A 27,831-nucleotide genomic window follows, 5' to 3' on the forward strand; every position below is an offset into this window, starting at 1 on the left:
GAAATTGCACTTACTCAACTGCATTATCCCACCCAAATTGGTAAAGAAATACTTGCTGCTCACATTGGGGAATATTGGCTCTGCCCTAACATGGCAGAGCATATAACTGCATTCATGGAGAACTAGTTCACCTGTAAAAAGAGAGCCATACCCCGGCCAATTGGGCCTTTCCAACATACCCGCATCGACAATGTTGATATGATCCAGGTGTGCCAGGGCTATCACCATATGCTAGTGGTTTTGTGCCCATTCTCCCGATGGATCGAAGCTGGTCCCTGTTCCTAACCCGATGCCTTCATACCCGCCGTAAGTCTTCCTCGAGGAATGGTGGTGGCAGTTTTTACAATGCAGCCATTCTCTGCGGCACTTCCCTATAATGTATTTCCACCCAATGTTTAATGCTTATGTCAAACACCACCTCAGTATCGGATTGATCATCTTAGAATAACTACTCATCTGTCATGTCAGTCAACCACTGCAAGGACAGTTCTCCATGATCGCCCTGTATCATCAGTCCCATGCAGTACTATTCTCTTGTCTCTTATTATCACTGTGTCAAGTTCTACTGGGATCACTCTTCCTTTTTTTCATCTAAGGGAACTTCTTGTCTTGAAAGGAATTCATATGGTATGTGTAACAATCTACTCTGTATCCAAGCAAGCAATGCGATTAAAACTTCTACCTCACATGATAACAGTTCAAGGTCTACTGGCATCCACCTCTATACCGTTAGGCCACAATAAGCATGGATGAGTTTCTTCACATTCATGTAATGGATCCCTGGTGTTGAGCACACTATTGCTTGGTCTGTGTATTTAATGGTCATATTAAGTCGGCTCATCATGTTTCTAACCATTATTTTCACTGGTGTATCTGGGGAATATAACAGTGGCATGGTCAGGTTGTGTCCTCCTACAGAAAGAGGCAATTAGTCAGTAAAAGGAACCAAATCCGGGTCCAGAGACTCCCTGTGCATTCATGGCAATGCCTAATATTGGTTATCTCCCCTCCCTGGCACAGGACCAAGTCAACCCTGTATCCATGAGAAAGGAAAAAGTTGTGTCACCTGCAGTCACCCCTTTACATGATTCCTAAGCCAGATTGGGTGTAACAGATAGGATTGAAAACATCAGGTTTGTTTGTGGGCTACCCTATTGTGAATATAATGACATTCCAGTCCCTGTAAATGGATTGCCCCTTACAACAGCAGCAAGTCCCAGCTTTTGCACGAGAGCCGACATCTCGGAGGCCACATGTGTCGTGGTTATTATGTTCTGTTCAACCGGTACCTGTTGGGCTAGTTTTGATTGCTGCATCTGTAATGCTTCTGTAATGCATGTGTCATGGGTTGGTATTGCTGCACTTGCTCATCCTGGGTATGTGTCTGTTGTGGTGTGTAAATCTGAACTTGCGTGTGATCTTGGGCATAATAGTCAGTCTGCTCTGTATGGTATCTGTGCTGTTGCTGCATTCCCCCATTCTGAGACATCCCACTCCTGTATCTATGTACTTGCGAGATATGGCCCATTTGTTTGCACACCCAGCATAGTGTGGGACCCCAATCAGTCTTTGCTGTCCCCCAGGAAATCCTCCTGCATTCTTGCATTCGGTGTCCGAGCCCACTTCCCCGAGGTATCCCTCCTCATCCTCTCAACCACTGATTTATAGCGTCTCATCCTGCAAAACCTCGTCTGTGATCAATTGTGCACCTTCTGAGCAACTACTCCTTCTCCGCTTGTTAACATCACCCCTTCCATTGTATACTTAGATAATTTCTTCTGCACTAACTTTGTTTCTTCTTGTTTCCTCTCCTCACGCTTCTTTCTCGCATTCTCTTGTGTTTGCCTGCAATAATGCACTATGGTTAGCTGGATTTCTGACCATGGCTTAGCACCCATTCCCACTAGATTTTTAAGCTGTTTTTGCACTTGTTCAGGTAACCCCTGACATAATATGTGATAAAATAACCCCACTGTTTTGTCCCACAGTTCTCTCATCTTGAGACACCATCTCTCTTGAATTTGTTTAATGTATGGAAGTGGGTCTTCGTCCTTACGCATTTTCTGTGCCATGATCGCGCGTATATCCGATGTGTCTGGGTATTGCACACTTAGAGCCTGCCATACAGTCACTCAGCAGTTAATGAACGGCACTACATTGTATGCCATGTGTTGTGCAGTCACTCTGGGATATCCTGCCCTTTTCCATACATCGTTAGCTACCTCCCCAAGAATGTCTGAGAGTAAACTCTTCATGTCCCCTACCACTAATGTTGTTCCTGCTGTCAGTCTTTCAATTTCATAAATTCACTTGCCAGGCCCTGCAGTTAATGAAGGCAGCTTAAATCTTAGATTGTCCTTGTCCATCCGCTGACATGTTATGTACTGAGGCCGCCCACCAACCTTTTCCAGTAATGGGAACTGTGTCAGTGTTATCCCTCCGTCCTCTCTTCCCATGTCTTAAGTGGTGGTGAATACCTTTGCCATCTCCATCCTTGTCTGTCCTGGTCCTCCTCCTCCGGGCCCTGATCCTCTGTGCATCCTCTGTCCTTGGCCTTAAACCCTGGATCGTATCTCTCCAGCCTTGAAATCTCTTCATTGGCCCCCAGTGGATTCAAGGATTAAATTCAACACCCTATGCATTATCCACAAGGCTTACTGGGGCCTGGGTCCAAAATACCTTCAGCTATCCCTCTGTAATACCTCCCCTCTCGAGCACTCTGCTCATCTGCCTCTAATTCCCTCAGGGTCAGTCGCATTTCTAAGCAACGAGCTAGAGGCCGATCTCTTTCTTCGGCTGGGGCCTCCCTCTGGAACAGCCTCCCTACAACCCTAAAACTTGAGGAGAACCACCTCTGGTTCCGGAAGTACCCTAAGACCATCCTTTTCGCTTCTGCTTTAGGCTCCTGCTTATGTTTTCCACCCTCCTGCACTGCCTCCTGGCCACCTTTTGCACTGGGGTCTGTATCTGTACCCACACAATCCCCGCTCTTTGTCTCTTGCACTTATCAGACCTACCCTGTCTGCTTCCCTCAACTTAGCACTTGCTGGATGCACTACTATTTTCTGTGTTTGCTGTTTTTATTATGTATTTATCAGTATTTATTTCTGCTCTCCCCTTGCTCTGCACTTTCCGCTTCTCCCCCTCCCTTGCACTTTTCCCCAGCACCCTCTCCCAAGCGCTTGAGCGTTCTCAATGTCACTGGGCCTAGTAAGATCGTTGTTTTGTCTTCTCCCCTGTTACCCTCCCTTGCCTTGTCGCGCTCTGAAACACACGTGTATGAGCACGATATAAATAAAATATCAGTTCAATTCAATTCAATTCAATACAGGATGATATTGTCCACTCTCCCTGACCCACTCTTGGTATGTGATAAATGCCCTGAAATGTCCTCCTCTCCCCTATCAATATTCTGTTTGCCTCCTCATATTCTGTCTCTGTCTGGGCTTACTTCCTTAGGGCGCATAGAATGTCTTCTCTCTTCCTCGTCTTTTCTCCCCTGTGAATCCTCATCTGACCCCAATGACCCAATGCTACTGTCACTGTCCCCTTCTCAGTCCTCTTCAAAGCTGAGGCTCCTTAATGTTGTGCATTCCTGCAGTTTTCCCCTTGTTTGTTCTGTTACTTCATTCTCCCCCTTCACAGAAGGTTCAGTCCTTCTGTCTGCCTGTGTGGCAATCGTGCTGCTTCTCCTACTGCTATTGAGTTCTCCTATCCTTCTTCATATACCTTCCCCATCCTCATCATCTAAACATAGCAAGTCCATCTTAATTTTGACTGCTTTCGAAGAGCGTCTTTCTCTGCTCTCGTCTCTATCTCGCTCGCTTCTGGGCTTCTCTCTTTCGCTGAATCAGCTTTCTTCAACGAGCCGCTCGACTTCTATCCTCTATTACTCATTTATTTGCAGTTGATTTTCCTGCTCTTCTTCTTTTTTTCTTGTGATATCTTCTAGCTCTCTCTGTTTTCTTTTCTCCCTCTCTCTCTCTTGCTTCCATTCATCCCCTTTCCTTTTGTAGTCTTTCACGTTCTTCCTTCTCTTCCCTTTCCCTTATTTGTACTTTCTCCATTATCTCTGCCCATTCTTTAGCTTCTTCCTCCGTATCTTTTCTAATCAGCAATTCATTCCCTGTGCACCCTGTCTCGCTGACTGGTTTTCCTTTCAGTTTAGGCAATATTTGTCTGCCTATCCATTCATTTGATGCCACCAATTCTTGGCCTTCACTAAGCCCTGTCTTCTAGTCATCCTTCTTTAGCTTCGCTCTCATCTGGCTGCACTACCTATGTTTGAAGTTACTGTCTCGCGCTGGTTTTCTGGCTTGCTTTGCGCCATCCGGTGCACTTTCACCGCTATACTATGGAGGTACGAAAGTGGGATTGGTGTATCCCACTTTTGTTTTTAATTCCTTTTAACTCTAATATGGGCAATCGATAACTTAGTTTACCCTCATAAGCTACCTGCAAATAAGTAATCATTTGTTGCTGCACACATTTGGAAAAACTTCCATCTTTGGGCCATGGCTTTGCGAACTTGCCCTCTGTGTTGCAAGTCCATTCAGTGTTATACTTTAAAAAAAAAAACCTCTTTATTATTTAGCAACATTAACCAACAACAACAACAAACACAACAATCACTCTGGCACTCCTTCATGGATTGCTCCCTGCATTATCATCCATTGTGGTGCTGTTCTGTGGCCGTGCTGCCCAGATCAGTGGCCTCCCATCCCATCCAGCCTCAGGTTTGTATCCCATGTCCTTATCCTTGTCAGGGTTAAATGCTCATTTGTTAGTTCTCCTATTAATGCTCTTCCACTCCTCCGGAGTCATCTGTGCTTCTCTCTTCCCTTTGTCCGAATAAGTCTTGTATCAGAGAGTTCCATGCAAGTATATTATGTCCACTTTCCCCTTCCCCTCTCTGCACCACCCTTGTCCACACTGCTGTCTCCGCTACCAACCATTTCCTCAGGTCGCCCACCATGAGTCTATGCTCGGTCCCAAACTGGAGTTCCATGCCATTGCTTTGCAGCGCTTTGCCAGAATGCACACCAAGTCCTTCATTTTGGCCAAATGTGTCCTCTGTCTGTCTCCTCTAGGAAAAAGGCCCAATAGGTAAGACTCTGGTGTCCACACTTGCATGTGGATTCTACCCCCTGCCACTCTCTCTTTTATTCCCTCCCAAAATATCCTTATCACTGGGCAGTTCCAAAACATGTGCACCATTCCGGGACAGTTCCGGGATTCCCCAATCCCCATCGCAGACATTCTCCTGGGTGTGAGGTATGCTCTATGCATGAGGTAAAGCTGCGCTGGTCTAAATCTTTCATTCCACGACACTTTCTTAGGGTATCGCAGGATGCTGGACCATTCCTGGTCAGTGAAGGGCCTCTGGAGCTCCCCTTCTGAACGTTCTCTCGTTTGCAGCTCCCACTCGTTAGTTTTCAGTAGCTGTTCATTCAGTCTGGAGACCATATGTCCCCCTTCTGATCTGGCAGTTCCAGCCATCTCTTCTTAATTGTCTGAACCATGCTGTTGTGTAGTATGAACTGGCCACTGTGTATGTCATGCTCCTCCTTCAAAGTTTGGAATTCCACCCATTGTCCTTCTTTCCTCAGGTCTCAAATCTGAGCTACACCCTTGGCTTCCCAATGTGTCTGGTATGTTGCGAGGGTCCCAGTGCCGCAAGGGGGATCTGCACAGAGCAGGGCTCCTGTGCCCACTGAAGTTTCCATGCCTTTTTCCACAGGATCAGGCCCAGTTTGACCATATTGGGTAGGGTTCTGGTCAGGGACTTGTCGATACATATCATTTCTCTCAGGTAGTACTGTCTCAATGCTGGCTGGAAGAGTAGTGAGTCTATTGATGTTTCATCCCCTAGCCATCTCACCACAAATTGCAATTGCCCTGCAAGGTAATATCAATCAAAGTCCGGCAATCTGATGCCGTCCGGTTCGTAGTCTCTTTGCAGAGTATTCAGCTCAATCCTGTTCCTCCCCGCATCCCACAGGAATTATAGTGCCATTGTGTTCAACTGTGTAAAAAATGCCTTCGACATTTCATGTGGGATGTTTGTGAAGTTGTATAGCATGGAAGGAAATATCATCTTCTTCAGCAGGGCCGCCCTCCCTATCATTCCTAGTGGAAGTTTATTCCAGAAGGCCATGGCTTTCTGTGTCTGATCGAGGGCTACCCATGTATTGAATTTGCGTGAGTCAGTGGTATTGTGATGCACCTCTTTCCCCAGATAGTGTAAGGAGTGCGGTGCCTATGTGAGTCCCAAGTCTGGTAGCTGGCTCGGGGGGACCCATCTCAGATCGGCCAAGGGAAATAGGGAGGACTTATCCTTGAAGATAGCTGTTCCTGATCGGCTGATATATACGCATCTATTGATTCTAGTAGGCATGATAGGTGCACCTTGGTTCCCCCACAAAGACAAGCATGACGTCTGTGTATAACGTGATTCGGTGTATAACAGCATCTATATCTATCCCAGTGTCCCTATATTCGGCACTGAGGAAGACCACCAGAGGTTTGAGGGCCAATATATACAACATTGGTGACAGTGGACACCCCTCTTTTGTGCCTTTGTAAATCCTCCAGACCTCCAAAATGTGCCTCCATGTTTTCACTCTTGCTCTGGGATTTTTATATAGCAGCTTGACTCAGTGGAGGAACCCCTTTCCTATTCCAAAATGGGCAAGAATACTCAGCAGCCACTCCCAATTCATGGAATCGAAAGCCTTAACAGCGTCTGGTGATGCTATGGCACATTCGCGCCGTCTGTGATTCATCTGGTCCACCACATGGTGGAGTCTTCTCAGATTCCACGTCGTGTTCCTTCCCGGGACATAGCCCATTTGGTCCGAGTGGATCAGAGTGTGTATCACCCACATAAACCAATTGTCGAGCACTGCCATGAGGATTTTGGAGACTTGGTTAATTAGGGAGATTGGCCTATAGGAGGCACAGCCTAGTGGTGGTTTCCCTGGTTTAAGGATAGGTATTATGACAGATTCCGAAATGCTGTCCGGCAACTGTCCCTTCTCGTACGGCTCCTGATAAGTTTCCAACAGTCTAGGTGCTACGGTGCCCTTGTATGCCTTGCAAAACTTGCCTGGGAGCCCATCGGGTCCGGGGATTTGCCAGATGGGAGCTCAGTAATTACAGTCTCTATTCCTTCCACTGTGAGGGGGGCCTCAAGTATTTGGACCTGCTCTCAGCCAAGTCGTCGGCTATATCGCCCATTTCCACCGCTGGGTTGGGGGAGTACAATTGCTCATAGAATTATGAAAACATTCTGTTTGTTTATTTGTTTGTTTGTTTATTTGTTTGTTTGTTTGTTTGTTTGTTTGTTTTATTATTTGTAATGCGCACCAGACCAGGGGCTGTCAGGGCGCAACAGTTAAAATAATGTGCAAAGCTTAGTTACAATGAAACATAAAATAAAATACAGTACATATACAGGTGGATGTAGACTAAAGGAACTAAGGGAGTATTTACAAATATTGCAAATAATACAAAAATGAGAGTTCTTCCCATAGGGATCACAAGCAGGGTGTGCTGTATTACATCTTACTAGCAAAGACATGGGGTCATTCCTGGGTAGATGTTACACCGCCAAGGTTTACTAGTCAGAGGATTTGAACCATGTGATAGTGTTGGATCTGAAGTTCTGGTAGGACTGATCTTCTCTAAGTGTGGGAGGCAGGGAGTTCCAAAGTTGGGCCGCTTTGACGGGGAAGCTGCTGCCTCCAATCTTGGATAGTTTGAATCTGGGAATGGACAGGCAGTTCAGGTTAACTAGTCTGGATCGTCTCAAGAATGGCCGTCTGTGGAATCTCTCAGAGAGGTAGATGGGTGCAACATTGTTTAGTGATTTGTGAGTGAGTGATGCCGTTTTTAGTAGGATGTTGTCATTGGTCGAGAGCCAATTGTTTTATCGCCTGCTCTCAGAGACATGATCTCTCCTGGCTATGCCAAGGGCTGCTCTTAAGGCATTATTTTTTAGTGTTTGGATTCTCCTGATGATGGATTTATTAGAGCCTTTATACAGGGTGTTACAAGAATCTAACCGGGACAAAATGATGGCTCTGGCCAGGATGATGCAACTATTGTTAGAGAGAAAGGGTTTGCCAGTTCTAATAAGTTTACATGTGTACACGGTGGTGGATGCTAGTGTGTTAACTTGTTTAGAGAAGGACAAGGTGGAGTCGAGGTAGAATCCTAAGGTCTTTACCTACTTGGCCACCATGATGAGGTTGCCATCAAAGATAAAGGAGGAGTATTCAAGGCGTAGTTTTTTTAGGTTGGTAGGGGTACCCAAGATGATGAGGTCTGTTTTAGCATCATTCAGGCATAGACCGTGCGTTGCCATCCATGCCTGGATGATGAGGTACACTCTATTCACCAAGGCCAAATCCTTGCCATAATCCCCTGAAAGTGGGAGGAGAATCTGAGTATCATCTGCATAGTTGGTGTAGTGATACCAAGATGGTCCAGATCATCGTAAAGGGGCTTGGTGAAGATGTTGTACAACACGGGCGAGATGCAGGACCCCTGGGGCACCCCGCAGGTGATAGGTAAAGGTTCTGGTGCTGCTGACGGCGAAAAGACCCTCATTGTTCTGTTGCTTAAGAATGACCGAATCCAAATTTTGGCCTCTTTGGAGAAATGTTCTGCTGAATCGAGATGGCTGCATAGGACCTTGTGATTTACCAGGACAAAAGCAGCTGAGACATCAAGGAGGAGAAGTACGGCGGATTTCCCACTATCTCTGAATTCGTCAACTTGGGCCTTCAGATCGATGAGGGCGGTCTCCATTACATGTTGTGGACGGAAACCTGATTGTCTAGCTCCTAAAAGGTGATTCCAAATATTTCTGAATTTGCGTGAAGGCCACTTTGTCTAATATTTTTAAGAGAAAGTGAACTGTCATGATTGGCCTATAATCAGTTGGCATCTGGGGGTCTAAGGTGTTTTTTTTTAATAATAATAGCACCCACAATTCTTTAAGGTTAGTGGGAATGGTACCAGTGGCAAAGGAAGCGTTGATAAGCTTGGAAATGAAGGGCAATAGGTCCCGGGCTGCGTCCTTGATGAGCTGTGTCAGGCAAAGATTGCCCTGACAATTGGATGGTTTAAGAGACAGAATAATTTTTTTCTACCTCAATAATGGAGGTTTTAGAGAAATTGAAACGGGCAGTTTGGATTTCAGAGGTGTTGGGAGGGCATTAGGCAGGGTTAGGGCATTTAAAGATGCTTTTTTTAGACTATTCTATTTTGTAGGGTAGATACTTTGTTGATGAGTGCATGTTGGATATCTGAGCTCCAGTTTTTATCTTTGGTACAAGTGTCTGGTATTGCGATGGGGGTCTCCAGTTCTTTGAGTATGGTGAATAGTTTGTCATATTCGAGTTAACTTGGGAAATGTGGTTATCATAGGATTCCTGTTGATACCCTCTTGGGTCCTGACCTCTTCACATGCTTCATCCTTTATTGCATTGATAGGGTCTCTCATACTGTCCTGCTTGTTAAGCCAGACCAGGAGCCTGCCAGGCTTATCTCCCTCTGCATATAATCTCTGTTTATACTTCCCATAATCCAATCTCCCCAGCCTCTCCCAGATTGCGATACATCTTAATCTCAATGTTGTGAGTCCCCAGATTCCTCCCCTTTTATACCAGCTTGGTGTTTGGCCAGTTCTATCTCCCTTTCTACTTCCCAAGATCTGTCAGAGTGCTCCTTCTTAGTTCCCCTGTTTTCCCTATCGCTGCCCCCCTTATCACCAGTTTAATGGCATCCCAGATCGTACCATTGTTCTCTACGCTTCCCATGTTGTGCTCAAAATAATCTTCTATCGTGTCTTGCAGATATTCCTGGAATTCCCCCTCCTTCAGGGCTTCTTCCATCAGCCGCCAGGTTGGTTTTCTTCTAAGTATGTGCCCATGTTGCTAGCAATGGTGCGTGGTCTGATTGTGTTCATGATTTCATGTTTATCCCTGTGAACTCCCTCAGAGTTTCAGTGCCCGTGAATAGTCTATGCGTTTAAATGTCCCATGGGGGGGCGCTATAATGTGTACACTCTCTCCCTTTTCCATGTACCTTCCTCTAGATGACCGCCAAATGCAGTTGGTTGAGGATTGTTTGTAAAGTCTTAGCTGGTGGTGCTGGTTTCCTATGCTTGTCATTCGATCTGTTCAGAAGCGGGTCGAGGGTGCAGTTGAAGTCGCCTACCTAGATGTACATCGCCTCTCTGTATGGGGCCAGCTTCTGTGCTATTTTCCTGAAGAATTCTGTTGTTACAACATTCGATGTGCTATTAAGAGTCTGCCCTCCGAGTCGCTTTCTTGTTTTATCATCTATAATGGGACCCCTGGGGCGATCCATATCAGCACTCCCCTAGCATAGTTTGAATATGTTGAGCAGTACATTTGGCTGTCCCATTTCTTGGCTACTTTGGTTTGCTTCTCCGACGTTAAGTGAGTCTCTTGTAACATAGCCATTTTCACCTTCATCCTGTTCAGCCATGCGTATACTCTGAGTCTCTTGTCGTAGGCGTTGAGTCCTCTGACATTCCAGGTTGCAATAGTTACCACGTCCTGACCCATTTCTGTGGTGTCACCTGTGGCCTGGTCTTTCCCATAGCCTTCTGCAAGCCTGCTTGCCTGATTCTTGTTTCTCCGGCCATAGTCCGTGCTGTCCTTCCTCTCCATGGTCATATCTCCCTTTTGCCTTTGTTAATGTCATTATGTGCCAATGTCGCCTGGCACCTAAGACTGGGGATATTTTTCCAGCCATGCTTAATGTGATCATTGTCGATTATGCGCCACTCACGCTGTGCCATCTACTTCTTTGTCTGCTGCTTCCTCCACTACCCATGCCTTTAACCAATCCACCAAACAACTGACTATCTATAACTATTAAACAAACGCCCACCCACCCTCCCCATGCCCAGGCATTGCTGCTTCTCTTGCACTGCTCACCAGGGTGGGATCGGCCTGCTGCAGCATGACGCCTTAAAACTGACATCTAAACTTGTAGAACTCTTTGGGGTTTCATGTCCTGTCATCCTCTGCGGCAGAACTGAATCTCATCGCTCCATTATTGTATTCCTTCTGGCTTGCATGATGCTTGGGTATTTTGTCTTCATAACGTGGGACGGGCTTGCACATGTGTTGAAGAGGTGTATCCCTCATTTCGTTACCTTTATATAACACTTTATCAATACTTACTTGACCTCAAACTGGGATTTCGACATATCCAATTGCAATTACTACAAAATAACATACATTTTCTCTGCCCTCTCCGGCTCACCATCAAACTCAGGCATGCTCCACCCTGAAGGCTCAATGTACAACTCCACTGGTAAGCTTTTCAAGCTCCACCCAAATGTCACAACACACATTTTTTCAATTCACAATCAGTAAACTACCCATCAAGTTCCACCTTGTCCTCTATACTTCAAGTTCTATTGAACAACCTCACTGGTGACACCACCAGTACCATAGAGGAAGAAGTTTCAAAACTCAAGCTTTCAACAGATGAGTCAGTTTATGCCCTGTCCCAAACACAATAACAAACAGAACATAACATGTATGCAGCCCACTTCCTTTCTCTTAAAAGGGAAATCCAATAAATATTGCGGTCCCCTTTCTATAGGGTCACCTTATAGAAATCCACCTCTCTGAGGTAAAACAGGAAACCACCTTCCATGAAATGAGGTAGCGTCTTCTGCTAACCAATATACCCACGACAACTAATAAACAATCATCCATGTGCCAAGCTTACTTGCCTAACTCACATGGAAAATATTATATATTTATATATTATTATTATTATTTTTTTTAATTTCTCTCTCTACTTTATCCGTAAGCTAAGCGAACTGCCGAAGCTGAAAGCTCAAGCTGATCGCCTAACAAAAAGACATTCTTACATAAAACAAAGACTTCAACAAAAAGCACCAAACAGAAATTTCTCCCCCCCCATTTGCCATATAGCTGAGTCTATACATACACTCTGTGATACGCTGAGGTCTTTCGGACACTGACTCTCCCACAACATGCAACTCTGCCGTCCGGTCTGATCGGTGTCCCACAGGAAGCGGGGAGGAATTTCTCTTCAAAGGCAGGTCCTGTCGACATCTTCTTTACATACTTGTGATTGAAGGGATTGATTTCCATGGGTCGCCACACAGCCCCTCAGGCATGCGACGGGACAAGATGGTTTTTTGACAAGAATTCCTAGCAACCGTCCTCTGCTACCACTTTTTAAAGGTGGGCGTTGCTCTCTAGCATTCACCCCAATTATTATCAGAGAACATTTGGGCCCATCAAAACCTCCCCTCTACCAGAACTGAAGACTCAGCAATGGAACAAAGTTACTGGGCCTCATCACGACTTTGGCGGTAACCCTTAAATCTGGCGGTAGCGCTATTACCGCGTGATTTAAGGGTTCGCCATATCAGGACTTTGGTGGATTTCCCTCCAGCGCTTAGCTGGGGGGAAATCCGCCGAAGATTCGCGCTATTACCGCCGGCGGGAAATCCGCTGGCGGTAAGAGCGCAAATTTTCCCCATTGAGCCCAATGGGGAATGGGGCATTCCCGAATGGGCTCAATGGGGAATGGGGACTCCCAAGTCCGCCAAAGTCGTGATCCCGCGCTATTAGCGCCGGGGGCTATGGCGGTCGCGCTAATAGCCCCCGCGCTAATAGCGTTACCGTTACCGCCCAAGTCGTGATGAGGCCCACTGTATTTTATTAGCAAACAAAATGACAGGGATAACAGAAGAAGGACAAATATCCTTTGGAGGTCTAGTCTTCTAAGCATGTGTCAACCGGTTTTATTGCAGTGTGACATCACAAGTTCAGGTTCCAACTCAAAAAACGATCAGCTGAGTACATTGGTCAGTTTGGGTAGGTCACATGTAGAGAATATACACGTAAGTTCCACGATTGGTTAGCCATGTCTTGGAGTCCCTCCTAAGACCACCCCTACTATTATCAATCTAAAATGTCACAGGGTCGCAGAGAGACCATTGACCCTTGCAAGAAATGATCCCCAGTGAAAGGTAAATCTGGATTAGTCAGAGCATCTCCTCCCATCCTTGGAAACTTGGACAGTTACCGGGATAGGTGTACTTTTTCAAGGCAATGGGAATGAACATGAAGGTCTGGAGTGTTCCCTAATGCTGATCACCTGGGCCTCTGAGAGTGCATTCAGTTGATCATCCAAATACAACACTTGTAGCTTCTTCCCCCCCTGGTTTGATGGGAATGGCTCTCTTCGCCTGCCTTGGTTGAATGGGCATTGTCCGGGTCGGCTCGGTCACATGTGCTGAGATCACAAAATTAATCCCTCTTGCCTGTAGTTATGATTATTTTAGCTTGCCTTTCTGCAGGTGGCTTATTGTCTTAGTAATTGGAACGTTTCCATCTTCACTTGTCTTTGGGTCAGTGCCTTCTTTCTGCTCACCTCTAGCTGCAGCGATTGTGTCAGCTCTTCCATATGCTTGAAGCCTGTCTGTCCTTTGCCATCCATTACAGAGACCTATAGATTCTTTATCATTCCCTATGGCATCTCCATTTTAATAGCAGTCAAGCTTGTGAAAGCTAAATATTTGAACTCTATGCATCTTTCAGTTTTAGCATTGGCCAAAGATATGAATACAATTATATGTACGTGTATCTGTCCTCTACCTATGTGGGTCATAAGCATGTGCTTCGTGCCTATATGTAATAGACTACTGCAGGTTTGTGTAACTTCAAATATGGATGAGTGTGGATGTCCGTGATGATGTCATTGATTCCTGGTCTTGCAGTCTGTCAACTTGCTCGATCAATGTCATTTCCATGTCATCCAAGTAATCTATTGGGTATGGTCTGAATGGTTGTCTGAGAAAATAGCGCTTCTCACACCTGCAATACATTGAGGTTTGTGGTGATGGGCCTAGAAGTGAGGCACATCTGTTGTTTCTGTGCTTTCGTACTGAGGGTCGTGTGGGGGTCATGAGGGTTAGATTTGGCCCCTATCTACAGTTTCACTCATGCAGCACACCCAGAACTTAATTTACCATGGATGTGGAGTGGGATCAGAGAGTCTTATCCCCTTCTTGAGCCATACACACACAGGGATCACTAGCCCATGGTAGCTGGGGCTTTCTCTGGCAAGTTCATGACTTTATATGGGATGTCCTGATGTGGCAAGGCAGGAAGAAGGCCAAACAATAATATGGCCAAATAACAAGTGACATTCCTGTGGTGTGGCCATTTTAGGCACTAGCCACATTTACTACCTATAAATGGTAAACACAAATGTGCACACTAGCAATAACACAAAAGAACGGTACAAATATAATTACTGCTATCATCTTGTCTTTATAAAAGTAATTAACATCTCAAGTGTAGAATACTAGGGTGATACTCCCATTGCACTGCATTGTAAGATGCTGTGTGCAAGGTTATAGAGTTACAATGTGTACAAAGTCGAAAGAGAAACATAGTTTCCATTTCTCCATAAATAAATGAGCAAAATGCCAGGAAAGTGAAGTATCAGGGCAGGTTCAAAAACAGAAGTAACACGTTCGGGGGTCCATAGAACTATGGCGGGAAAGTTACCAAATGAGAAATCTTTCCTAACACTGCAGCTCACACAAAATAAAATTGTTCCCACAATTGTTGGCCCAGCCTCTGGGCTCCAGTACAGCTGTGTATGCTCATTAAATACCAAGACAAATAAATATTAACATATGTTGATTTTCACCACCCTGCTAGTCAGGAGAGGTAACAAAAGGAACAAAAGGAAATTAAAAAAGAACCTAGACGTCTTCTGTGCCTCCTGCATCCCTATAACACACTACTGGCCACTCAACCCCAGACAATGCTTCTGTAGCAGATAATTGAACAATTACAGTGATCAACTGCCTTCTGGCCTGGAATCATCCATGCTTGTTTGCACTGTCTGATCCCCCAGTATGGAGCTGTGTGCTCTGGGCCCTGTCTTGTAAAATGTATCATACATGGAGAAAAGGAACCAATAACTGCAATTGTCCTGCAGCTCTCCTGCGTGCCTGAAGAGTTCCACCACTACAAAAAATATGAAACCCTTCCCTGTGCCCTAAATGTCTCAGGTGAAAGTACAATTCCATGACTGGGAGTCATATGTTCTGTCTCTTCAAACATATCCAACAAAAAATGAAACCTCCCCCTTAAAAATAGAACCCACAGTACATCTGTCATATGTGGAATGAACAGTAATACTAAAACCCTTAAGCAGGTTTGCACGGAACCAGATAATGCAAATGGGCCGGGCGCCCATTTTAAGACTGTAAAAGAATTTCTGCATGCCTCTGTCATTTATGGATTAAACTATGCCCGCAAACCCCTAATTCTTTCTTGCACAGGACCAAATGGTGTAAAGAAACAGCTGTGTGCAACTGTTGTTTAACCCACCAACCTCTTAACATGTTAATACACCAATCACCAGTGTGAATGCTCCAGGGTATTAACGGGTGGTGTTGCTAAGCGGTTATTTGGGGTATACGTGTCAGATAGTGACAAAGTTAAACCTTTAACAATGCAAAATGATGACGCCAGAACTATAAATGAAGGTAAAACCATGCTGAAAAATCTTTAGCTGATATGCAGAAGCGTGTTTCTAAAGCCAAACAGGTCCCGTTCGCATTAAATCTAAAAACAGAATACAAGCCGAATAAAACAAAAACAAAACAAAAATTGACCTTTACTATGATATGGTATGATATGGCATTTATAACGCACCTGTACACAAGTGTTTCAAGGTGCAACAAGGCGAGGGAGGGGAACCAAAGGGAAGATAGACAATGATCTTATTAGGCCAGGTGTCATTCAGGTCGCGCAAGTGCATGGGAAGGGGGAAAGGGGAAAGTGCAAGGGGGAAGGGACAGGGGAAAGTGCAGTATATGGGATAGTAGAATAATAAAATACATAAAACGGGCAACTGGTGGCAAGTGCAAGGTAGTGTAGAACATGAGTGCTGGTAGGGGGACCGAGTGCAGAAGTTGCCAGGGAGGCAGTGCAGGTGTGCAACTGGTGGGGCATGGGTCTGAGAACAGAAAGGGTGGCCAGGTAACCATTGCAGTTCAGCCAGGAATTCAGCACGGGAGAGGGGGAGAGAAAGCAGAAACAAAGAGGAAGGTTTTGAGGGGCTCCCGGAACTGGAGGTGGTTCTCCTCAAGTTTCACAGAGGAAGGAATGTTGCTCCAGAGGGAGGCCCCTGCCAAAGAGAGACATCCACCACCAACTCGTTGCTTGGAGAAGCGACTGACCCTGAGGGAGTTGGAGGTGGATGAGCGTGGATGAGCGAAGAGCTCGAGAAGGAAGAAATTAGGAAGAAAGAGTTGAAGGTATTGCGGCCCCAGAAGGCCTTGTGGACAATGCACAGGGTTTTGAACTTAATCCTCGCAGCCACTGGGAGCCAGTGCAGAGATTTCAGTCCTGGAGAGATACGATCCCTGGGCTTGAGGCCAAGGACAAGTCTCCAAGTCTCGCAGTCCTGTTCTGGATAAGCTGCAGAGGACAGAGAGTAGAGGCAGGCAGATTTAGATAGAGGCTGTTAAAATACTCTAGCCTAGAGAGAACCAGGGCTCTGGAGACAGTGAGCTTTTGGGGGAAGGAGAGGAAAGGAAGAATACCTCTGAGGAGGTGCAGCTGGTAGCATGACCTCTTAGAGATGTCAGAGATGTGAGGAGAGAAGGAGAGTGTGGAGTCGGAGATGACCCCGAGGTTTTTTGCCTTGCAGGTGGGAGCAGGAAGAGGGCCAAGAGGGGCCGGCCAGACAGCTGCAGGAAGGAGGGAGTGGGTGTGCCGATGAATAGAATCTCAGTCTTACTAGCATTAAGGCAGAGGTCATTGGCAGCGCACCACTCCTGTATAGTAGACACACAGTCAGAGATGAGGGAAGAAGAGAAGGAGGCTGAGGATATCCTTAAAATTAGCTGGGTATCATCCACATAGCACTGACAATATGGGCAGAGAGCGGCGATGTGGTGGGCAAGGAGTGCCAGGTATTGGTTGAACAGCCAGGGAGAGAGGTTAGATCCCTTGTGGACACCACAGGTAGAGAGAAAGATGTCGGAGAGGAAGGACCCAAGTTGGACCTGGAAGGGTCAGTCAGAGAGGAAAGAAGTCAGCCACGCCAGAGCCTGAGCAGTGTTATCACAGAGACGGTTGAGCAGGATGGCATGGTTGACAGTGTCAAAGGCAGAAGAGAGGTCAAGCAAGATGAAGACGCAAGCGGTGTTAGAGTCCAGGTTGGAGAGCAGGTCTTCACAGATGTTCAGTAGAGAAGTTTCCATGCTTCTGGCAGATCTGAAGCCAGACTGATGATCATGAAGACAACCAACAGATTCAGTGTGGAGATTAATCTGGGAGATGGCCAGTTTCTCCAGGAGCTTGCCCTGGAAGGGAGTGATGGAGATTCAGTGATTATTAGTTGGGCAGGAGGGGTCGGCAGAGGGTTTCTTAAGAAGGGGTGCACAAGGCAGTGCTTCAGGTGGGATGGAAAGACTCCAGTGGCAAAGGAGTGGTTGCAGAAATCAGCCAGGGCAGGAGCCAGGGAGTCCATGATAGTTTTGGAGGAACAGGGGTGAGCCTGTTTCGACGAGACTTTCATAGGTCAGACTTGTCTAGAAACTTTGTCTGCAGAGAAAAGGGGAAAGGCAGAGAAGGAGGGAGGGGGTGGCTGCAGAACAACCAGAGGAAGAGCATGGAATAGTGGGAGAGAGGTGATAGGAGGAGTGAGAGGACAGGATGTCCTGAGTTTTAGAAATGAAGTGAGAAGCCAGTGCTGTGCAGAGGGCCTGGGAAGGGACAGGAGAGGTAGAGACTGCGGCTGGATTGGCCAGTTGCTTGCAGATTTTAAAGAGTTCAGCCGAGTTGTTAGATGCCACAGAGATGCGGGCTTGGATATGAGCTCTCTTCTTGGTGAGAACAGAGAGCCGGTATTGCCTTTGCAGCAGGCAGCAGGCTAGTTTGTCAGAGGATGAACTTGAAGCACGGCATTTCCTCTCAGCCACCCTGCACTTGCGTTTTAGGGTGACGAGGTCTGCGTCATACCAGGAGTTAAACTTACCTTTGGGCTTCATGCAGATTCTCATGATAGGGCAAGGATATCAAGAGTATCAGATATAGAAGAGTGGAGCGTGGAGAGGGCTGTGTCAGGGTGAGAGTCAGCCAAAGGGGGAAGAGGGGGAGAGAAGGTGGCGGCGAAAGACTCAACTGACATGCACTTCATGGGTCAGATGACCGAGAAGGTGGCTGGCAGTGATGGAGGTGGCTTGGACTGAGGAGTAGGGAGGGTGAGGTGGGAGGATAGGAGAAAGTGATCACTCCAGGAGAGAGGAGTGGAGAGAGGAACAGAGAGGGGAAAGTCAGAGGAGATCAGAACATCGAGAGTGTGCCCTGCAGAATGCGTTGGGCCAGAGGAGAGAATGGTGAGTGAGAGAGAGTCGCAGAGGTCAGGAAAGAGTCCAGAGGGGGGAGTGGAGGCATCCAGGTGGATGTTTAAATCTCCAAGAAGGAGGAGTTGAGTGTTGAGTCCAGAGTGAGGATGAGAGGTCCGCCCACTCAGAGAGGAAGGAAGAAATCTGACCAGGTGGCTGATAGATAGTAGCCAGAGTAAGGGAATGGCTAGTGGAGAGAGAGAGCCTTCAGACGAGGCATTCAAAAGAGGAGTAGGTCTGCGTAGGAGTGACAGAGGCAGGGATCCACTCAGGGAAGATAAGAGCTACACCCCCGCCAGAGCGGTTGGGCCTGGGCACAGAGCGGATCTTGTAGTCGTCAGGTAGGAGCATGTCAAAGCTGGTGGTAGAGCTGGGTGTGAACCATGTCTCAGTGAGACCGAGGATATTGAGGTCAAGTTCTTCAAGAAGGCGGCAGATATCAGAGGAATGTTTGACAGCAGAGCAAGAGTTAAGAGTGGCAATGTAGAGAAGGTTGCCATCCTTGAAGGACTTCCGGGGAGAGGTACAGATCAGAGGTACGCCCTGTGGAGGTGTAGAAGGAGCCCGAGAGGGGGAAGAGAGGGAAGTAGAAGGCAAGATAGCCGCGGAAAGGGGAGGGGGGACAGCAGGGGAAGAAAGTAAGTTGATGAGGTGCAGGAAGCGTCTATCAAAGAGGTGAAGTTTGGCCTGAGAGCCTTGGACCAAGACAGTCCCATTAGAGTAAACATTAATGATGTTGCCACCATTAATGGGAGAAGAGGAGAAAGGAGAGAGCACAGAGACCATATGAAGGGTCCATAAGTCAGGTGAAGGCACGACAAAGAGAATGTCGGTAAGAGTTTCCTTGGAGGAGGCACTGGTGTAGGTGTCAGCGATAGGGAGGCCTGGGTTGGAGATCAGGATATCCTATTTAAACTTCTTCCTACCAGATTTAGTGAGGAGAGCAGGATAGTCAATAGAGAAGCAGTTAGAAAAGATAGGAGAAACAGAGAGCACCATAGAGTAGGAGAGGAGGGGGATGGAAGGAGAGGGGGAGACACTGGCGAGAGTAGGTAGACAAGGTAGCGTGCTGCAATCAAGTTGCGCAATAAGACAGACTCTCAGGGTTAAAGAACATACAGTGTACTGCTTTAGAACTAGTGAGAATCCACTCCTAAGTTTGAGAATCCTGAAAGGGGAGAGAAAGGCCGAGTTTTCACAATGCAAAATAATTTTAAATACTGATACAGTGCATTTTACAGCAACATGTGAAGAGACCACCTAAGTTTGAGAATCCAGAAAGGGGAGAGAAAGGCCTAGTTTTCACAATGTAAAATTTTAGATACTGATACAGTGCGTTTTACAACAACATGTGAAGAGACCACCTGAGTTTGAGAATCCTAAAAGGGGCGAGAAAGGCCTAGTTTTCACAATGCAAAATTTTAAATACTGATACAGTGCATTTTACAACAACATGTGAAGAGGCCACCTAAGTTTGAGAATCCAGAAAGGGGAGAGAAAGACCTAGTTTTCACAATGCAAAATGTTAAATACTGACACAGTGGCCCTCATTACGACCCTGGCGGAAAGTAACTGACCGGACCGCCATAGCGTAAATAGCGTTTCCGCCATTGCATGACGGAGTAAAGTGCGGCTAATTCTGACCCATCGGGCACGAGCACTACGCCATGGCGGAAGTGCAAAGTCCGCGATGGCGGAAATGTCCCCAAAACGCCCCTCACCGCCGTCGTACGGCGCCCTAGGTGCAATTCCGCCACCCATCATAGCGGTCACCGTAATGAGCGGTAATCGCAAAATAGGGTGACCGTAAATATACGGAAACGGAAGTAAAAACATGACCCCGGAACGGGAAACAGCACGCCGTACACCTATAAAATCAGAATCCCAACACAACCATCAAAAATCCGACCCTGAGACACATCCCAACCCGTAAGCCACCCTAGTGAAAACAATAAAAATGGGAAAAGTTGCGAAGAAAGCATGCGACCGCAAGCGGCAGGTCCACTTCTCCCATGAGGAACTCACCGTGCTCACAGAGACCCTCCAGGAGAATGCTGCCATCGTCTTCTCGACGCAAATGACCAGGACGGCACTTGCGAACAAGAAGGCCATATGGGCCCTGGTGGCACAGCGGGTAAGTGCGGTGGGGACCGCACCCCGCAACCCACAGCAATGCAGAAAGCGATGGGACGACTTGCGGATACGCGTACGGAGCATACTATCTGCCAACCGTAACATTGCCACAGCTACCGGGGGAGGATCGGAATCACCCATCAAGTTGATCCCCTGGGAAGAAATCTGTGCCTCCACCATTGGAATGGAGAGTATAGAGGAAGTCGGAGGGATGGAGAAAGGAGTGCAGACATCCGAAGAATCAGGTAGGTGGGCCAAATAAAACAATGCCAAATCCACAATGTCCAATCATGTGAAGTACCATGTGTCCACATAGTGCAACAGAAACACATGTCCAGGAGAACGTCCACATACATTGGCCTGATAGCGCACTTTAAAACTCACATCAAATACATAAATAATTAAAAATCCTAAAAACACCCTCTACACGTGCAGCATGCACACCCTAACTGCAGGCTGCAAAACAACTGCATCCTCAATCCACACAAAAATTAAACCACCTCCAAGGCCCTGACCCAAATCACCCTCAGGTACCACCCCAATGCATGTGATACATTGCCATTCAAATTTCCACAGACCCATAAATAACGCTCGCCCTCCTTTACTCCACCACAGGGTCTGATTCAAACGACGAGCTCCAGGACACCCCTACCAGCACACCTGCAAAGAGGGCCAAGACCAACGGCCAAAGACCCTCCACCTCAGCTGCACGGATCAAGACACGGCAGCAGCACAAATCAAGTTGCAGCACACAGGAGGGGACTTCAACAGGCATCCCAGCAGCCAGCATGCCCACCACAGCAGCACCACAGGTCCCCCCAATGGATGCCACAGAAGGCACTGCTTCTGGTGGCAGCAGCACCATAGGTGACACTGCATTAATGGCAGCATGCTCCGACACAGAAGACGGTGCTGTCGATGTAGGATCCATCCATGACCTGTCTCAATCCCCCTGTTTGTTTCATCCCGTACACCATGAGGATACCACGCAGGGGCACCCACAAGACGACGACTGGCCATCCCCCACAAGCCCTGTGGCAAGGCAACATGAGGTGATCAGCCCCTCTGTGACACCACCGCAAATGGCCATGGCCCAGCAGAGGCAACAGTCCCTCGACCAGGTGATCGTGCAACAGCAGCAACTGGCCAGCTCCTCAAGGAGCATGCTGATGAATGTGGGGGTACTAAGGCAGCCATAGAAACATCAACTGAGACACTTAGGTCAGAAATGGAGAGAAGCACAGAGACACTAAGGGCACAAATGGAGAGAAGCACCGAGAGCCTGAGGGTACAAATGGAGAGAAGCACCGAGAGCCTGAGGGGGGAACTGCATGCGACGTCCAAAGACGTATGTGCTGAACTTGCCGCTGTGCGCCGTGTGCTCACTGAGCTCTCACAAACCCTTAGGGACATGCATGGACGTGAGCAGGCAGAGACATCATCCGTTGCAAGTTCCGTCCAGGGCAGCCCCCAACGTAGATCTGGGAGGAACCTGCGCTCCACAGGCAGGGGTGCCCCTGATACCCGGAGAGGGGGCTTGCAATAGCGTCTGCCCACTGACAATGAGCATCTTTGGACACTGGTGTTCGGGGGGGAGGTAGGAGGGTGGAGGGGGGGTGTTGGGCTTTCTTGGGTGGCGGGTCGATGGGGTGTGTAACATAATTTCACATATGCTATAAACATATCACAATCATCCAATGAGATGTGTGGACATTGATCTTTGTGTACGAGGCCTTCATAGGCGTACAGTCCATATTGTGCATGTTCCAGACACACACAGTGCCACAAGTCCCGTGTCCATGTATCAGCCACCAGGCGTGAGTGCTAGAAGCATGAATCTATGAGAATCTGATGAATTTCACGGCCCTCCTGTGCCTCGCGGACTCCTTGAGGTGCTGCCACATCCCCACCCTCATCATGACCATCTTCAGGTGCTTGCAGTCCTGCGTCAGGGGGCATGGGCACATTTCTATGTACGCACATGTTGTGTAGCATGACACATGCCATGACCATCTTTGCAACCTTCTCATGGCGGTACAGGAGTGCCCCGCCAGACCTGCTGAGGCAGCGGAAACGAGTCTTCAGTAGGCCGAATGCCTGTTCTATGACTACACGGGTACGTGAGTGGGCATGGTTGTAGTCCTCCTCATGCTGGTTCTGTGGGTTCCGGAGTGGGGTAAGGAGCCATCTCTTCAGTGGATACCCGGCATCACCTGTATGTGGACAATAAAGGATGTTTGTGGAATGACATAGCTACGTACGCATCCCCCCCCCCCTTCCTGCCAGGTCATTGCCGCATCACATACCCCACATTATCATGCATGAAATGAGACTCACCGAGTAGCCAGGATCTGTTCCCTGCGTGTCGCTCCATGTAGCGTGGTATTGTAGAGTTCCTCAAGACCATAGAATCATGGGTTGATCCAGGAAATCGGGCACAACAATGTGTAATGATCCTGTTGGAGTCACACACCATTTGTACATTAAGAGAATGATATTGTTTTCGGTTGCGGTACTGGGCCTCCATGGCATGTGGCACAACCAATTCCACATGGGTGCAGTCGATGGCACCAATGCAACCCGGTATGCCGGCAAGTGCATGGAATCCCACTTTCGTGTTCGTAATTTCCTGCTCCGAGCGTGGTAGAGAGATGTAGTCGTCTGCGTGCTTCAGGAGGGCATCGAGCAATTGCAATAGTGTCCGTGAGAACAGTGGCTGTGAAATGCCATGCAACTGTCCGACTGTGTGCTGGTAGGTGCCTGTGGCCAGGAAGTGTAGTACAGACACCACCTTCAGTAGGGGTGGGATGGCGGTTGGGCTATCTATCATGCTGACAAGGTCAGCGTGTGTCATGTCCACAATGGCGGTTATGGTGTCCCGGTCCAAACGGTAGAGGGTGTGGATCTGCTCATCAGTGAGGTTGAACGGATGAGCTCGGAGGCGTGGGATTGTGGGCTGCCTGCGTGGTGGTAGTGGCTGTGCTGGTGGGCCTTGCTGGCCCAGCCTTGCCCTCCTCCTCCTCCTCCGTCTCCTCTGTCTCCTCTGTGCGGCCGGTTGTTGTAGTAGTTGGTGTTCGTCTTCTTCTTGAAGTTGGAGTACTTGCAGTGCTATCAGGTCCCCCAGGGCCAACATCGCTATTCCTGCGGGTAGCATTTTGGAGTGGGTGTGGTTGTAGGAGGGGGTTGGGTGTGCAATTTATGTGTTTTCAGGCTGTATAGCCTCCACCTGTGGTGATTCATTCCACCTGTGCAAGCTGCAATCCCCTTTGGGCGAGCACGTCGATGGCAGTGGAATATTTGTTCATATGTTCATTCTGCAATGGTCCCATTGTTTCACATACTATCTTTACAGTCGCGAACAAACTCGTGAAGGGTCAGTGGAATGTAGTACTCGATTAACGCTGGACCCTCATGCAGCACTGTACCGAGGTTCACCGACGGGCGGGGGGTCCCATTTGTGAGTGAAGCCAGTTGCCATTTTCACACACTGCCGCACTACATGGATGAATTTGTGATTTCAAGCGGTCACAGATGCCTTTTCGACGTGATGTTGCAAATGTGGAATTCGAGGACAGCGCTTTCGGTTTTCAGCTAGCGGCGAGGAGACGCCCACAGGTCTGACTGCAGATATTAAGTTCTATTGTTTAATGTCCTTGGGACAGGGGCCATGGCGAGAATGCAATGATTGATATGAATAGTATGGGATGTGCAATAGCGTAGTGGACGATAAGGCAGGACGTTCCCAGATACATGTTACTTCACAACACTAGAATTCCGGGCTGGAGCACAGTGGATTTTGCAGACTGCATTACGCACAGACTCAATGGAAATTTCACATGTTATGTGAGTAAATGATCAGGCGTTTTCATACCGGGATGAGGGTATGATGTATGGATGCAAGGACAGATGATTTAATTGAGAGTTTACCATGTACATGGCTTTTTGGGATCTATCCACTTCCCCTGCGCTATGTGATGCAGAGCTGCCATAGTGGGACCATCGTCTATCTGCCATTGTTGAACCCTCCCTGTCTCGACGCGCCTTCAAACACTTGTGTCTATGCACGTTACTAATCCCATCTAATGGATTCTGTTTTAACAGACGCATGCACACAAACACTTGTTTGTAATAGTGTATTCACCTCGATTTATATAGTTATGATTCGCAAGTGATTTTTGGGTGTGAATGATCCTTTTGAGTGGGCTAACATGCATATGGCTGTAGATTTAGTGTGATCATTGAAGTGAGTAATTCAAATTAAGTTCTGATGCCCATGCCATTCTTTTTCATTTCATTTGGGTGACAGGTATCTCCTCCCCTTTTGCCGCTGCCATCTGTATGCCACTCCTGCAGATGGCTTTTACTCCCGACACCTGCTGCTTCGTGTTAATCAGTGGAGCACCATTACGATCTTATGGGACGATCGCCAATGGGCCACATGCCCTTACGCAGTACTAGTGGCTAGGAGCAACATATCGACCTTTCAGCTGGACTAGTGCCTACCTAATGGGACGGCCGTGCGGTTCTAGGCGCTTCCATGTTGCCTTTTTGAACGTGTATGTAGCCCCTGTGTACCATGAAGGAACAGGGCGTCACACAAGCAGAAGCTGGTCATTTATTGCGGATGCAGCCCACAATACTGAAATGTATTTTGGAGTTCATGACCTAATGGCTGTATGGGCTTGGTGATTTTGTGGTGCATTACATTTCTATTCTGATATTAACCGTGTAGCGTTATTCTTTGCAAGTTATGTAGCATATTCCTATTTGTGGAGCGATGTATTGTGAGTAGATCTGCATTGGGTTCCGGCTTCTGGTTATGGTTGCGTGGTACTGTACTGGCCGCGTTTGCCTACGAAGCCCAGTGAGGTCATGGATAGGGGCTGCCATTATGACTGTTTTAATGATGTCATGCTCAGGGGCGGGGGATTAGCTTTTGTGTGACAGATGCCGGTCAGCCAGGTGGATTGGTGGAATGATGTGATTATCAGAATATGGCTGGTCACAGGTGCCTGTGTTTGCGTGCGTATCTTGGAGGGAGACTGAGGTCATGTCCATTGGAATAGCTTCTGTATTCGTGCCATCTGTGCCCTGCAGCTCCCATTGGCCCCTCTTGAGATGGGCCTGGCTGCTCAGTCACTCTGCCAACTTGTGTGGTACATGCTTGTGCTGATGGTTGGTTTGTTTACTGGCAAGGGTACAGGGCTGGTGCAGTCTCCCTCAGGTTACTGCTTTGAATGTTGCCTTACACTGGTGTCAAGCGATGGGGGCCTGTTGTTGTTTTGTCTCATATTTCACTTCATATTGCTGTACTTGGCCCTTCACGTGCCTGTGCTGCATCAGTACGGCAATGGTGACATGGCAAATATGGATGGCCACTCACAAGGCACTTGGAGCCCCTACATTCATTTGTTCGTTGGCATGCATGGGTGACGTGTACATTTCACTGGTTGCATTGTGTGACTTCATTGCACCTACGAGGAGTTGTGCAATGTGGCCAGGGAGTGGTGTACAGGCACTCAGTAGGGCCATTTACGGTTGGTTCGCGTTGCCGTTCTTCTCACCATGGCGGAATGGTACTTTCCGCCATGCTTGATGGCGTTAGGTGAATGTCCGCTAGGGTCAGCATTCGCGTACCGTTGCGCCATGGTGGTAATTACGGTTTCGCATGGCGCGCGTGCGCGTACTTGGTGCAGTTAGCGTTGGCGTTCACTACGGTGTCGCTAATGGCATCGTACTTTACGGTGACGGGTCATAGTCGCACCGAGCGCTATTCGATGGCGGTATTGCATTTCCGCCATCGTTTTTCGATTTCCGCAAGGGTCGTAATGAGGGCCAGTGCGTTTTACAACAACATTTGAAAAGACCACCTAATTTTAAAATCCTGAAAGGAGAGAGAAATGCCTAGTTTTCACAATGCAACCTTTTTAATACAGATACAGTGCGTTTTACAGCAACATGTGAAGAGACCACCTAAGTTTTAGAATCCTGAAAGGGGAGAGAAAGGCCTAGTTTTCAGAATGCAAAATTTTAAATACTGATACAGCGCGTTTTTACAACAACACGGGGGACAGCACAGCCGTGTTTAAGAGTCTGAGGGGGTAGGCAGGGAGGTAAGTGGGAATAACCTGTGGAGACTCACTGGCAACTGCCGTCCCCTGCGGACACCTGCAGACACAACAGGAGGAGCCGCTACAGTGGGAGCCGTCCTTAGCCTTAGGGGCCCTTAGCCGTGAGGCTGCCTGGTGGCACCTATAATGAGGAGGGGGAGGGCGTGCCAATCGCAGTGCAGCAGAAGGGCTGTAGGTGGGAGGGAGGAAGGAAAATATGATGGCACAATACAGAAGGGGCAAGCGGGCCAGGGGCAGCACAACAATGGAGGTAAACAAGGTACAACACAAATAAAATGTGAAACAGACCCACGGAGGGTCTAGATACCTCTGATGGCTACCTGCAGTCACCTGCTCAGCTCAGGATTCGAATAGCGAGCGCAGTAACTGCAGGGCAACCAAGCTAGGCAAGCAGGATCGGGCGGCCAATCGCAGTGCAGTGGGAGGGCTGGAGGTGGGAGGGAGGAGCGAAAATACGACGGCACAACACGGAAGGGGAGAGGGGGCCAGGGGCAGCACAACAATGGAGGCAAACAAGGCACAACACAAATAAAATGTGAAACAGACCCACGGAGGGTCTAGATACCTCTGAAGGCTGCTTGCAGTCACCCACTCAGCTCAGGATTTGAATGGAAATGGCTGCAGGGCAACCTAGCTATGCCAGCAGGATCGGGCGGCCAATCGCAGTGCAGTGGGAGGTCTGGAGGCGGAAGGGAGGAAGGAAAATACGATGACACAACACGGAAGGGGAGAGGGGTGAGGGGCAGCACAACAATGGAGGCAAACAAGGCACAACACAAATAAAATGTGAAACAGACCCATGGAGGGTCTAGATACCTCTGATGGCTGCCTACAGTCACCCACTCAGCTCGGGATTCGAAAGTACTATGAAAAGTACACTTAGAAAAAGAAATGTGGGTTAAAAAGCCTTGTAGAAGCTATGCAGGGTTTGACAGGCCCCCTAACTTCTTTCAGACCTGTGGTATTGCCAGTGCAGCACACAGAAGCTGCAGACCTAAGCGCAGGCACTAAAATCCCTGTGTTCGTGTTGGAGGATCTAATCACACAGCCCCGGCCTATTGAAAGACCGCATTTACCTGGAAAAAGTTTAGCTGCGTG

This window comes from Ambystoma mexicanum, chromosome 8 (genome assembly GCF_040938575.1).
Source record: "Ambystoma mexicanum isolate Mex_15411 chromosome 8, UKY_AmexF1_1, whole genome shotgun sequence".
NCBI lineage: Eukaryota > Metazoa > Chordata > Amphibia > Caudata > Ambystomatidae > Ambystoma > Ambystoma mexicanum.